At 39.2% G+C, this 12,995-nt stretch overlaps 1 protein-coding gene across 9 annotated transcripts in view; it reads right to left on the minus strand.

The window, feature by feature from the left end:
• ARHGEF12 (Rho guanine nucleotide exchange factor 12) overlaps window positions 1-12,995 on the minus strand; it is a 278,370-nt gene that overhangs the window by 99,016 nt on the left and 166,359 nt on the right. The window lies entirely within an intron of this gene.

A 12,995-nucleotide genomic window follows, 5' to 3' on the forward strand; every position in this document is an offset into this window, starting at 1 on the left:
GATAAAATAATATAGAACCAATAGAATAATTTTACTACAACTCCAGTCCTGAGGACATATTTCTACCAAATACCTGTAAGTAGATATTACATATCTCAAATTCATTATGTCAAAATCAATCTCTATCTTTATCCATCTCTGTTAACTCCCCCTGCCCCAAACTATTCTTTTTATCCAAGTTAAAAGCATATTGGACTATTTATATGAATGAAATTAAGCTTCTATTTTGCCTCTGCTACCTCATGTGAAACTGATGTATGGATTTTTATAAAATTTATGTGGTTATGTTTGTAATGACCTAATATAAAATATGAACTATCTGATATGCAGAACTTCACTTCTGGGGGATGAAAAATACCCTAAAGCAATGGGAATCATTCTTCAGAGCAGCTGAAGATCAGGCACAAGAGATTTTTGTGTGAATGCAAATAGTAAAGATACATGCTACCTATACATATACCAAAATACCACAAGACAGAGAAAACAGTAAAGCTACCAAAGCTACTGGTAAGTCTTGTCAAAAGAATACAGAAGACAATTTGAGGAGACTCTACTGGCCAAAAAAGGAACAATTTAAGCAATAAAAAGAATAATGATTGCAATGGACTGAAACACAGTAAGCAATATGTTAAAATCTATGAATTCAAAATATCATAGACATGTGGTAGTGTACATACACATCCCTATATTGGTGACCTTTGGAGTTTCGTAGGCTACCAACTCTTCTGAAAACAGATACATAAAGGAAAAGAATCAAGCATTTATCCCACATTCCCTATTTAAGCTGTATTTTATGATAATCTAAAAACTACTGTAATATGGAAAAATTATTCCTTACAAAATAATTCCACCTAATATACAGAAGAAATGACAAAACAATATCATTTTGAAACAATTAATTAAATCATGGATGCAGGCATTCTGACCATCAATGGCAGGTAAAAACATGACATAAAAGCTTAACAGAGAACTTTATAATGAAGGAATCATGCTGGTATCACCTGAACACCTTAAACAAACTTAAAAGTCCCCCGCCAGATATTTACCACCTGATGTGATGTAGTAGGGTGTATACAGTACCACCCATGAATTGTTCTTGACAAACAACTCTCAAACCTTATTCTGATCAAGACTCCATCTCACTATCAATTTTCAGAAAATATACATGAAGGAACATGTTAAATAACACCATGAAAATACAATTACTGGATATATGATCCAGCTTCTTTAACAAAAAATGGAAATGAAAAAGAAGAGGGAACTATTATAAATTCAGAGATTTACCAACCAAAGGTTGAAAATGTTTATTAAATCCTGGTTCAAATAAACTAACTGCAAAAAGATCATTATAAGACAATTAGGGTAGTGGTTTGGGGCCCTTTGGATGAAAAGAGGCCGATCAAATGGAGAGATGATTCTTTGGGAAACTGACACTACACAATGGCACCCTTTCTCCTAACATACTGCAAGTGGGTTATGAAGTTTGGAGGCCAAAGATTGAAGAAGACACTTAAAAACCTCAAGTGGTAAGGGGATTTTGTAGGAAAACAGGAAGGCCACGTGGCCTTGCTCCTGAGACTGGGGCTGCAGCAGAAGCACTGAAGAGCTGTGTCAGTGATAGCAACCTAGCAGCTCCATCCCCTCCCAAAGTGGGGAAGTCTCAGACCTAAGCCAAGAGAGACCTGGACAGGAAAAGACAGAAAAGACGCTGGGGGGATAAAAAGGCAGTTAAGTGACATAAAACCCGCAGTGGACCCCTACTGGGGCAGTGGTCACTGTCTGGGACAGAAATTGGGGAGCTGGGTGGCACTTGGAGCTGGGAGAAGAGAGGGACCTCAACAGGCCATGACCCAGACAGAGTCTGGACTGGTCAGTGAGTTGGAATGCATGGAAAGCAGGCACTTGTTAGGAGCAACAGGCTGCAACAAGGGGACTTTTTCTCAAAAGAGAATCTCAGCTACTGTGCAGGGACTTCATGAGTGCAGTGCCTGGGCTAGCGAAGAGGGAGAAATGGGGGTGTGATTTGTTCCCACTCAGGGTGCCTCAGAGATTGATGAAACTGGGGCAGCAGAGACTTGGAGAGGCAGTGGTGCGCAGAGAGACTTCATTCAATAGAGGAACTGAGCCCTCATGCAGGAACCTCCCGCGGGCACAGCAGCCAGGCTAATTGTAGGGGGGGGGGCGCACAACTTTGTCCCATTCAGTGCACCTCATGGACCCATCAAGGGTTGCAAAACCAGATGTATTATTGGCAGTGGCCTGGCAAAAATAGTGCAAACCTCACAGTGCTATGAGAGCCTGGGATGGAAACTTGACACCTGTGAATATTGTAGCCCAGAAAGAACCACAGGAAAGGAAAAATAAAACGGAGCCCAGCCCTCACTCTGCCTTCAGGATCCCAGAAGACCTGCAAAACCAGATTGGCTGGTTTAAAATAAGTACAAGGCCTTTTTCCCCCCCCAAGAGTAAGACAAGGAGAACTGGAGCTGTGAGCAAACCAGAGATGGATCCAGAAAGAAGAAAGAAGGCAAACCCAACAGCTGAGACAAACTTCACTTTGCTCACCTCCACAGCTTACAGGGTTTTTGTTTTTAATTTCTCATATTTCTGTTTATTTACTCATTTTTCTGTTTCTTTGATTTGTTTGTTGTTTCCTACTGTTTAATTTGTACTTTTTATTCTCCCTTTCATACAGCATTTTAATTTTTCTTCTTTTCACTTCACACATATTCCAATAACACACTACTCTTTTCTTTTACTTTTTATTTAGGTTATATATTTCTTATCATATACCAAATCCCACACAGCATCCTTCCCTGGTCTTAATCCATTTCACCATCTTCCTGAGCTTTATTACTGTTGTGGTTAACTTTCTCTCATACTCACACTATGCCAAGTTTCTATCCTGTACTCTCACTATTTCTCCTTCATATAAACTCACATAAGCACTTTTCTTTCTTAATGCAGCTCACATCCTTTTTCCCTTCTAATGAGAGTCTTATTTCTTCTTCACCTTTCATAAACAGTGGCTAGTTGAGTGAAATATCATGGTTATTGCTATACTTCTCCAAAGAAACTCCTATTTGTTCACTACTTGTTTGTACTTTAAATGCCACAGAATACTCTCCCGCTGTCTTAGTCCACTTTGCCCTTTTACTACCCTGGCTCAGTTGAGTACAAATTTTATTTCATTGTTTTTTCTTTTTTTTTCTTTTCTTTCTTTTTCCCCTCTTTCAACCTGAGCTTTACTCCTTATTCTTATTAGCTGGGTTCCCCTATCCTGTCAGAGTTATGTTTTTTAATTGTAGATACCTCACATTCACTTTTTGCTTTTCTACAGTATTCTTTTTCCCGTTCTACCTTCATTAAACTTCATTCAACTGTCATTGCTATTGACCCTGCTGTGATTTTTCTGCAATTTTGCTCCCAATGTTCTAGTACCTTTCCAACTTTACTTCAAACTTCTACAGTATACTCTTCCATTTACTTACCACATTGTTCCCATTACCCTTTTGTGTATTACTCACATAAATTTTGTTATCTCCCTTTCTTCACCTCCATTGCATCCTAACTCTTATCAATTCTCCTCCCTCCTACCACACAATATCCCCATCTTTAATCAGTCTCATATGACCCTTGTCACATCTTATAATATCCACAACCTCTTTTCACCTTTATTAGTATTAGTTCAATTGAGATTGAGACTGCTGATGTAGTACCTCTGTGGTACCCCTTCTTTGTCCTGGTGTAGGTTTGATTGTTTGAAAACACTGCTTTGTTAACCAACACCAATACAATAGCATACAAGACAAGGTGGGAATTGAGAACACCAGTAAACATGATGGATGAGGGAAACCCACAAACAAAGGAGCCACCAACAGCTACAGCACAAGTACAATAAGAGAGCACGTACAAACGGAAAAACTGTCAACCATAGAGAATTCACAAAAGGAAATCAAAGAGACCATACCACTGAGTCCCCCAGATGTCCTACCACAGAAGTTCACCCTACAAACATAGCTGGCAAAGCAGAACATTGTGAATCGCAGAAACAAACAAGAAGAGTCACCTAAAATGGGGAGACTAAGAAAGAATGTATAATCGAAAGCCATGTCAGAATCCCCAGTAAAAGACCTAAATGAAATGGAGGTGTGCAACCGATTAGATATAGAATTCAAAATAATGGTGATAAGGATGCTCATGGAAATTACAGAAAACTACAAGGAACTGAGTGGGAACTACGACAGTATGAAAGAGGAAACAGAAATAAAAAAACAAGGAAGAAATGAAGAATGCAATTTTGGAAATAAAAAATACCCTTGAAGGAATGACAAGGAGATTGGATGAAGCAGGGGACAGAATTATCAAGCTAGAAGACAAGGTGGAAAGAAACACCCAGACAGAGTAGCCCCACAAGAAGAAAACAAAGAAAATGACGATCGCTTAAGAAAACATGAAATACAACAACATTCAAATCACAGGAATACCAGAAGGAGAAGAGGACCAACAGACAGAAAATCTGTGTGAAAAACTGACAGAAAACTACTTGAAACCCAGAGAGGGGAAAAACCCACATAGGTTTGTGAAGCACAGAGAGTCCCCATCAAGGTGAACCCAAACAGGCCTACTCCAAGACACATCATAATTACAATGCCAAGTTTTAAAGACAAAGACAAAGAATTGTAAAAGCAACAAGGGAGAAACAAGAAGTAACATACAGAGGAGCTCCCATTAGGCTAGCAGCTGATTTCTTAATAGAAACACTACAAGCCAAAAGGCAATGGAAAGAAATATTCCAAGTAAGGAAAAGCAAAGGCCTGAAACCAAGACTACTCTACCAAGCAAAGCTCTCAAATAAAATGTAAGGTGAAATAAGGAATGTCGCACACAAAAAAGGCTCGAAGAATAGAACTCCACCAAACCAGCACTGCAAGATATGCTAAAAGGACTGCTTTAAGAAAAGGAAGAAAAAGAGTGAGAGAGGGGAACACAGGTACAAAGAGGGGAAAATTAGTAAGTATCTATCAATAATAACCTTAAATGTAAATGGCTTAAATGCTCCAATCAAAAGACACAAGGTAGCTGAATGGATAAGAAAACATGACCCGTACGCATGCTGCCTACAAGAGACGCATCTCAGCACAAAGTATCTACACAGACAGAAAGTGAAGGGTTTGAAAAAAACATTCCAAACAAATGGACAGGAAACAAAACTATTGCTACACTTATATCAGACAAAACAGACTTCAAAACAAAGGCCATAAAAAGAAACACTGAAGGACATTTCATAATACTCAAGGGAAGAATTTATCAATAACACATAAACATTATAAACACACATGCACCCAACGTAGGAGCAGCCAATTAAATAAGGAAAATATTGGAGGACTTCAAGAAAGACGTAGAGCAACATAATTATACTAGGGGATTATATCACGCCACTGTCAAAAATGGACAGATCTTCCAAACATATTATCAACAAGGATATGGCGGCATTCAACAATGCCCTCAATTAAAGGGACTTAACTGTATATATATACATACATATATATATATGTATATATAGAACCTTTAATCTCAAACAAGCAAAATACATATTCTTTTCAAATGCACATGAAACATTTTCAAAATGGGACACAAAATCAGCCTGTACAAATGCAAAAAAATTGAAATCATATAAAGCATTTTCTTGGACAAGCGCCTGATACTAGAAACCAACCTCATGGAAAAAACTCAAAAACACTCAAATTTGTGGACACTGAAGAGCATGATATTAAACAATGAAGCGTTAACAATGAGATCAAGGAAGAAATCAAAAAGTTTCTGCAAACAAATGAAAATGAACACAAAACAGTCCAGAGTTTATGGGACACAGCAAAGACAGTCCCGAAAGGGAAGTTCATAGCAATACAGGCCGACCTAAAAAAAGATAAAAACATTACAAATAAAAAACCTAATCCTCCATTCTACAAGAACTGAAGGAAAAACAACAAAGCTCAGAGTGAGTGGAAGGAAAGAAATAACCAAGATCAGAGCAGAATTAAATGACACAGAGACAAAAAGAACAATTCAAAGGATCAATAAACCTAGGAACTGGTTCTTTGAACAAATAAACAAAAACAACCAGCCATTAGGCAGACTCACCACAAAATAAACACAAAGGACCCAAATAAGGAAAACAGAAAGGAAAAAAAAAGATTATAACTGATATCGCACAGATACAAAGAATAGTAAGAAATTACTACAACTACATGCCAAAAATTTGGAAAATTTCGGAGAAATGGACAAAATCTAGAAAAACATAACCTTCCAAAACTGAGTTAGGAAGAAAGCCTGAACAGACTAAAACAGCTGGTGAAACAGAAGCACTAATCAGAAAACTCGCATCACACTAAAGACCAGATGGTTTCACAGGAGAATTTTACAAAATATTTGAGGGCGAGCAAACCCCTAACCTTCTCAGACCAGTTTAAAAAGTCCAAGTACACCTCAGGTGGGGGACGATGCCTCAGACCACAAGCACCAACCAGGGAGAGTACCCACCTCGGAGGGACCTGAGACCACAGGTAGCAGGAAGAGTACGCATCACAGAAGGCCTGCGCGCACACACACCCATAGCCCGGAGGAGGGTGAGTGCCTGAAACTGTGGGTCCAGGGGACACTGGAGAGCTAGGCCTGAGGCTACCCGAGGAATGGAGAAGAGCTAGGTTAGGCCCCCTGAGTTGAATTCACCCAAAGAGACCAGCAAAACTGGCTTGGCCAGTTTGAAACCGGCAGGCTTGTTTTTTTTTTTTCCCCTCTCTCTCTCTGTTTTCTTTAAGTAATTCCTTTTTTTTTTTTTTGGAAGTAGCTACATATTTATTTTTTAATTTTAATTTTCTGTTATTCAATTACAGTTGTGTGCCTTTTCTCCCAATCCCAGCACCCCAACCCAGCTGAACCCCCCTCTCCCCCACATCCACCTTCCCCCGTGATTTTGTCCATGTGTCCTTTATAGTAGTTCCTGTAATCCCCTCTTCACTGTCCCCTCCCAACTCCACCCTGACCGTTGTTAGATACTTCATAAATTCACTGTCTCTGATTATATATATTTTTTCCTTTTTTCTTCTATTTAGTTCTAGTTAAAGGTGAGGTCATATGGTATTTGTCCCTCACCGCCTGGCTTATTTCACTTAACATAATGCTCTCCAGTTCCATCCATGCTGTTGCAAAGGGTATAAGCTCCTTCTTTCGCTATCTGCGAGAATTCCATTGTGTAAATATACCATAGTTTGTGGATCCACTTGTTTGCTGATGGGTACTCAGGTTGCTTCCAGTACATGGCTATTGTAAATTGTGCTGCTATGAACATTGGGGTGCACAGGTTCCTTTGGAATGGTGTTTCAGAGTTCTTAGGGTATTATCCCAGCAGTAGAACTGCTGGGTCAAAGGGCAGTTCCATTTTTAGTTTTCTGAGGAAATTCCATACTATTTTCCACAATGGCCTCACCAGTCTGCATTCCCACCAACAGTGCACTAGGGTTCCCTTTTCTCCGCATCCTCTCCAACATTTCTTTCTGGATTTGTTTATGTTGGCCACTCTGACTGGTGTGAGATGGTACCTCATTGTGGTTTTAATTAGCATCTCTCTGATGGCTAGTGATGCTGAGCATCTTTTCATATGTCTCTGGGCCCTCTGTATGTCTTCCTTGGAGAAGTGTCTGTTCAAGTCCTTTGCCCATTTTTTAATTGGGTTGTTTGTCATCCTGGAGTGCAGTTGTGTGAGTTCTTTATATATTTTGGAGATCAGGCCCTAGTCTGAGGTATCATTGGCAAATATGTTTTCCCATACTGTGGGTTCGCTTTTTATTTTAATGCTGTTTTCTTTAGCCATGCAGAAGATCTTTTTAAAAATTTTTTATTGTTATTCAATTACAGTTGTGTGCCTTTTCTCCCCATCCCTCCACCCCACCCCAGCCAAACCCACCTCCCCTCCCCCACGTCCACCCTACCTCTTGATTTTGTCCATGTGTCCTTTAAAGTAGTTCCTGTAATCCCCTCTCCTCACTGTCCCCTCCTCACTCCCCCCTGCCCATTGTTAGATTGTTCTTAACTTCAATGTCTCTGGTTATATTTTGTTTCCTTTTTTTCTTCTATTTATTATGTTCCAGTTAAACGTGAGATCATGTGGTATTTATCCCTCACCGTCTGGCTAATTTCACTTAACATAATGCTCTCCAGTTCCATCCATGCTGTTGCAAAGGGTATAAGCTCCTTCTTTCTCTGATGCAGAAGCTTTTTATTTGATGAGGTCCCATTTGTTTATTCTTTCCTTTAAGTCCCTTGCTTTAGGGGATGTGTCTGTGAGGATGTTGCTGTGTGGAATGTCTGAGATTTTCCTGCCAATGTTTTCCTCAACGACATTTATGGTGTTACGACTTATATTTAAGTTTTATCCATCTTGAGTTTATTTTCGTGTATGGCGTAAGTTGGTGATCGAGTTTCATTTTTTTTGCACGTAGCTGTCCAGATCTCCCAACACCATCTATTGAAGAGGCTGTTTTTGCTCCATTTTATGATCCTGCCTCCTTTGTCTTATATGAGTTGACCATAAAGACATGGGTTTATTTCTGGGCTCTCTGTTCTGTTCCATTGGTCAATGTGTCTGTTTTTATGCCAGTAACAGGCTGTTTTGATTACAGTGGCCTTGTAATACACTTTGATATCACGTATTGTGATCCCTCCTGCTTTCGTCTTCTTTCTCAAAATTGCTGCAGCTATTTGGGGTCATTGATGATTCCATATAAATTTCTGAAGTGTTTGGCCTATATCTGTGAAATATGTCATGGATACTTTAATAGGGATTGCATTGAATCCATAAATTGCTTTGGGTAGTATGGCCATTTTGATGATGTTAATTCTTCCAATCCATGAGATGGTAAATGCTCCCACTTCTTTGTGTCTTCCTTAATTTGTCTCAATATTGTGTAGTTTTCTGAGTACAGGTCTTTTACCTCCTTGGTTATGTTTATTCCTAGGTACTTTATTTTTCTTGTTGCTATATCAAATGGGATTCTTTTCCTGATATCTGTTTCTGAAGTTTCGTTGCTGGTATACAGGAATGCCCTTGATTTCTGAGTATTGACTTTGTGTGCTGCTGTTTTGCCAAATTCATTTATTGGGTCAAGTAGTTTTTTGGTGGAGTCCATAGGATTTTCCATGTACACTATCATGTCATCTGCAAACAGTGACAGTTTCATTTTCTCCTTTCCAATTTGGATGCTTTTTATTTCTTTTTCTTGTCTGATTGCTGTGGCTAGGACTGCCAATACTATGTTGAATAGGAGTGGTGAGAGAGGGCATCCTTGTCTTGTTCCTGATCTTAGTGGGAAAGCTCTAAGTTTTTGTCCATTGAGTATGATGTTGGCTGTAGGACTCTCATATATGGCCTTTATTATGTTGAGGAATGCTCCCTCTATTCCCACTTTGCTGGGTGTTTTTATCAGAAATGGGTGCTGTACCTTGTCAAATGCTTTTTTTTGTTGCATCTATTGATAAGATTATGTGATTTTTGTCTTTCCTGTTGTTTCTGTGATGTATTATGTTTATTGATTTGCGAATATTGTACCATCCTTGCATCCCTGGGATGAATCCCACTTGGTCATGGTGCATGATCTTTTTAATGTATTTCGGGATGCGGTTTACCAATATTTTGTTGAGAATCTTAGCGTCTATGTTGATCAGCGATACTGGCCTGAAGTTTTCTTTCTTTGTTGTGTCTTTATCTGATTTTGGGATTGGGATACTGCTGGCTTCATCAAAAGAGTTTGGGAGTCTTCCATCAGTTTGGATTTTTTCAAATAGTCTGTGAAGGATAGGGGTTATCTCTTCCTAAATGCTTTGTAGAATTCTCCTGTGAAACTATCTGGTCCAGCGCTTTTGTGTGTTGGGAGTTTTTTGATGACTGCTTCAATTTCATCTGCTGTTATTCGTCTGTTCAGGCTTCTGCTTCTTCATTCAAAGTTTGGAAGATTCTATTTTTCTAGAAATGTGTCCATTTCACCTAGGTTTTCATATCTCTTGGCATACAGTTCTTCATACTAATTTCTTACAATCCTTTGTATTTCTGTGGTATCAGTTGTAATCTCTCCTCTTTCATTTCTAATTCTGTTTATTTGGATCCTCTCTCTTTTCTTCTTGATGAGCCTACTTAAAGGCTTGTCAATTTAGTTTATCTTTTCAAAGAACTAGCTCCTGGATTCTTTGATCCTTAGAATTGTGCTTTTAGCCTCTATGTCATTTAACTCTGCTCTGATCTTGGTTATTTCCTTCCTTCTACTTGCTCTGGGCTGTCTTTGTGGTTGTTCCTCGAGTTCTTGTAGGTGCAGGGTTAGGTCGTTTGTTTGAAATGTTTCTATCTTTTTAAGGTTGGCCTGTATTGCTATGAATTTCCCTCTCAGGACTGCCTTTGCTGTGTCCCATAGCTTTTGGGTTATTGTGAGTTCATTTTCATTTGTTTCCAGAAACTCTTTGATTTCTTCCCTAATCTCGTTCTTGACCCATTCATTGTTTAATAGCATGCTATTCAGTCTCCATGTTTTTGAGTGTTTTGGGTTTTTTTCCTTTGGGGTTGGTTTCTAGTTTCAGTCCCTTGTGGTCAGAGAAGATGCTTGATATGATGTCAATTTTCTTGAATTTGTTCAGGCTTGCTTTGTGTCCTACCATGTGGTCTATCTTTGAAAATGTTCCATGGACACTTGAAAAGAAAGTGTATTTTGCTTCTTTGGGATGAAAAACTCTATATATATCAGTTAAGTCCATTTCATCTAGGGTATTATTAAGTGACACACTATCCTTCCTGATATTTTGTTTGGAAGATCTGTCCATTTTTGACAGTGGCGTGTTAAAGGCCCTGACTATAATTGTCTTCCTGTCAATATCTTTCTGGAAGTTCTCCAAGATTTTCTTTATGTATTTGGGTGCTCCCATGTTGGGGGCATATATATTTACAATGTTTATGTCTTCTTGGAGGATTGTTCGAGTGTTATGAAGTGACCTTCTGCGTCTCTGTTTATGCCCCTTCTTTTGAAGTCTATTTTGTCTGATATGAGTACTGCTACCCCTGCTTTTTTTTTTCCTGCCCCTTTGATTGGAAAATTTGTTTCCAGCCATTCCCTTTCAGTCTGTGTAGGTCTTTTGTCCTGAGATGGGTCTCTAGTAGGCAGCATATGTGTGGGTCATGTTTTCTTATTCATTCAGCTATCCCATGTCTTTTGATTGCAGCATTTAATCCATTTACGTTTAAGGTTATTATCGATAGGTATTTATTCATTGCCATTTTTTTCTACCTGTGCTCCTCTCTCTTTCTCTTCTCCTTCCTTTCCTTAAAGCAGTCCCTTTAGCATCTCTTGCAGAGCTGGTTTGGTGGAGGTGTATTCATTTAGACTTCCTTTGTCTGGGAAACTCTTTATTTGGCCTTCTATCTTGATTGAGAGCCTTGCTGGGTAAAGTAGTCTTGGTTGCAGGCCTCTGGTTCTCATTATGTGGGATATTTTTTGCAATTCTCTTCTGGCTTGAAGTGTTTCCATTGAGAAATCAGTTGCTAACCTTATTGGGGCTCCCTTGTATGTTACTTCCTATTTCTCCCTTGCTCTCTTTAAGATCCTCTCTGTCTTGGAATTTTGCCATTTCAATTATGATGTGTCTTGCTGTGGGCCTCTTTGGGTTCCTCTTGCTTGGGACTTTCTGTGTTTACTGGATTTTTGTGACTTTTTCTCTCATCAGATTAGGGAAATTTGCCATCACTACGTTTTCAAACAGGTTTTCTATCCCTTGCTCTTCTTCTTCTCCTTCTTGCATGCCTATTATACGGATATTACTACGTTTCATGTTGTCCTGCATTTCTCTTAATCCCTCTTCATTCTCTCTGAGCCTCTTTTCCTTTTCTTGCTGATTCTGGGTGTTTTTTTCTACTTTTGTCCTCCAGCTCGCTGATCTGATCCTCTACTTCATCAAGGCTGCTTTTGATTCCTTCTACTTTGTTCTTCAGTTCAGAAATTGTGTTCTTCATTTCCTCTTGGCCCTTGTTGATAGTTTCTATTTCCTTTTTCATGTTGATATAGTTTGCAGTGAGTTCATTGTAGCTTCCTTCTGGTTTCTGGTATTTCTCTGTGAGCTCAGTGATCTTCCTGATAACCACTGCTTTGAACTCAGTATCTGATAGTTGACTTGCCTCTCTTTCAGTTAGCATTCTTTCTGAGGTATCCTCCTTTCCTTTCATTTGGGGATTATTTGTCTTCCCATTGTTTGTGAGACTCTTCTTGTTATCCTCTGCTTCTTAAATTGATCTATTCTGACTCCCTGGGTTTTTGCTATGAACTTCTAAAGTAGAATGACAATGGAACTCAGTGGTGCCGTCTCCTTAATCTCCTGTGCCCACTGGTGTTGAGCTGACGTTTATGGGTCTAACTCGGTCTAACTCTGGTCTTTTCAGCACTCCAGGTTTTACTGTCTCACCTATGGGAAAAAGAGAAAGGGGAAAGAAAAAAAAAATAGGAGAGGGGAAGGAAGGAAAAAGGGAATAGAAAAGGAAAGGAAGGAAGGAAGAAGGAATAAAGAAAGATCGGAGCCAAAATAAGAAGGAATTTTAACAAAAATTAAAACAAGACAATAAATAAAAGAAGTCAGGAAGAAGGAACAAAAAAGGTAAAAGATGCAAGGAAGAAGGAATAAAAAAAGAAAGGAGGACAGAAAGGAAGAAGGAATTCAGGTGGAAAGGAGGAAAAAAAAAAAAGTCTTCTGCTAGCTTTAAACTGGTCAGGTTAGTTCTGCTGGTCTTCCTGTCTGTGGAACGGGAGGGGGTGGTTGGAAGGACTAGTTTTACTTTTCTCCCTTCCTGAGCCACACTCTTCGCTGTTGTTCAGCCTCCAGTCCAGTTCCTCAGGGTCCTTCTGCTCCCCACTAGACCTTTAGTTCACCACTTTTACTGTCCTTGAGTTGCACCAATTATGGACAAC

The sequence above is a fragment of the Desmodus rotundus genome, chromosome 5 (genome assembly GCF_022682495.2).
Source record: "Desmodus rotundus isolate HL8 chromosome 5, HLdesRot8A.1, whole genome shotgun sequence".
Taxonomy (NCBI): domain Eukaryota; kingdom Metazoa; phylum Chordata; class Mammalia; order Chiroptera; family Phyllostomidae; genus Desmodus; species Desmodus rotundus.